Consider the following 2,500-nt stretch of genomic DNA (forward strand, 5'->3'; position numbering starts at 1 on the left):
GGGCGTAGGCATCCGTGGGTGCGCTGATGTGGAGAGCGAGGTTAGAGGGGGCGGGTTGAAGAGGTGTCGACAAGTACGAGTCTGAGTTGACCAATCGTCGGTGGGCGACATCGACCAGAAGGTGGAAATGAGAGAGGAAATCCGCACCGAGGATTGGCATTGTGACGTCAGCAACGAGAAACTTCCGATTGAATTTACCGTTTCCGAACGATAATATGAGGTTCTCGTAACCGTAGGTGGGTATCGCAGATCCGTTGGCAGCTACCAAGCGGACGTCGGCAGATGTAGACAGACTCCGTCGTGCCTTGAAGAGTTTCCTTGGCAAAAGAGAACGACAAGCACCCGTGTCTACCAAAAATCGCACACCTGTTCCTGCATCCTATAAAAAGAAAAGATTAGAAACATGGGAGGCCACCGCCACAAGCAATGGCCTACTTACACGTTTTTTGGCCACTGACAATCCTTGGCACATTTCTTCGCAGTTGCCCCGAATCTGAAGTGGTAGTAGCAAAACTGCGGCGGATGGGAGGTAGTAAGTGGCTGTAGAAGTCGTTCGTTGGGGCGCGAGCGATTGGTGGGTGGTGGGCAGCTTTGTCGCCGCTTCGGCACGTCACGGGGTAGGCGTGTATGTCCTACGGCATTCATGTCAGCTTCGGTTGACCTTGAATAGGCATCCTCGTCGTCAGGGGTGGAGGCGTTGATGGAGGTCTTGAAGTGGCTGTCCATAAGGGCGTCGGCTTTGGTCATCAAGTCCTTTATGGGTAAACAATCGACATCGGGTATGGCAGCGCGTACAGGTTCGGGTAAACGGCGTATCCAAAGGGCACGAAGTAGGTTCACCTCACGAGGAGAGCCGTTTGCGGCAGGTTGAAGGCGAGCGATACTGGTCATTTCCCTGAGGGCAAGCGAAGCCCTTTGGTCCCCCAACGGTTGTTGCGAGAGCTTAAAAAGCTTTGCTATACGGGCGGCTGGCGATGGCGAGTACTGCTGCAGAAGGTATGTTTTGAGGGCGTCATACGCTATTGGGGTGTCCCCTTGTTCACAAAGCCAGTTGGATATTTCTGGGAAGGTGTCCTCGGGTATCACCGCGAGAATATAATCCGCTTTGGTGGTTGAGCGAGTCACGCCTCTGATACGAAATTGGACTTCAGCGCGCTGAAACCAAGCAAACACCTCTCCGCTGGCGAACGGTGAAAGTTTCAATGGGGCGGCCGCAGCGCCAACTGCTGTAGTAGAGTCCGTCTCCGTCATAGTACCAACGATGAAGGGGCGAGGGAGTGGGGGTGGAAGGCGGTGGGAGCGAGTCGACTTCCGGGGTCACCAATGTGACGGGCCAAGTGAGGGTTGTGAACTCAAAGGCAGGATGCAATCAACTGAGTATATTGTTATAGAACACACTCCTTTATATACAAAACCTCAAGGCAACAGGACATAACAAGTTAACAAGACAGACAATGTTACAGAGGAAACAGCAGACATGAATTTTCATGTTCGTTTAGTGCGAGGGAAGAGCGAAGATACAAGCATAATATATGCAAAAGGAATTATGTATAATTGTGTGACACACGGTTGGTACAATAGTTTGATTTTGTTGGTTGGCGTTAGGAATCATATTAAACTAGAGGGGCACTCACTAGAGCGCAGACCCTCAACGAGGCAGCTTATTACTCTCCTTTTTGTTTGACCTTGACCTTGACCTTGGACCTTAACATGTATTAAATGGCGCAGATTTTCATATATTCAAATATAAACCAAGTTTGAAGTCTCTGTGACAACGATGTCCAAACTTATGGCTGATTACTTGAATTGGACATTTTACTTGACAGTGACCTTGACCTCTGACCTTGTCCTTCCAAAATGAAATAATTCCCAGCTTTTTACAGAAAAGATAACCCTGCAAACAAACAAGGATAAAATATAAACTCCTTCCAACTTCGTTGGCGGAGGTAATTAATTATTTCGCTTGTATGGATAGATAAGAGGGCTACTTAAGGGAATAGATTGTTCCAAATGCATATTTGATATTCCTTTTCAAGATGTTCGTACTTTCATAAAACGATATATAATAGTCTCCTGGTTGGAAAAAAATAATAATTTGAGAAAGATACCTTGGTGGAAATTACCTAATAGATACTAATACCATTACAAATAATATATATTGCAATTCCGTTTAACATGAAGGTGAAATTGGTTGCATCAGAAACTTTAGCCTTTACCGCCTAGTGAAATGCACTAGAAAATAATTGCAAATACTATCGCCTGGCAGCTAATTTTTATTGACAGTGTGAATATTTGTTGGATTTTTTTATTTTTTATTTTTCTCCTGTTCCATTTGATCAACATATTTAGATATTGTCGTGAGCAAGACTAGTAATTTAGAAATAATCGTTACGCCAAATCTACTTATCAACTCGATAGGTAATTGTTAGCGGGAAAACTAATATCGATGTCATGTTAGTCCATTTGTCATAATGTTTTCTGTTCTAATCATAGTTCATTT

The sequence above is a fragment of the Palaemon carinicauda genome, chromosome 18, assembly GCF_036898095.1.
Source record: "Palaemon carinicauda isolate YSFRI2023 chromosome 18, ASM3689809v2, whole genome shotgun sequence".
Lineage (NCBI taxonomy): Eukaryota > Metazoa > Arthropoda > Malacostraca > Decapoda > Palaemonidae > Palaemon > Palaemon carinicauda.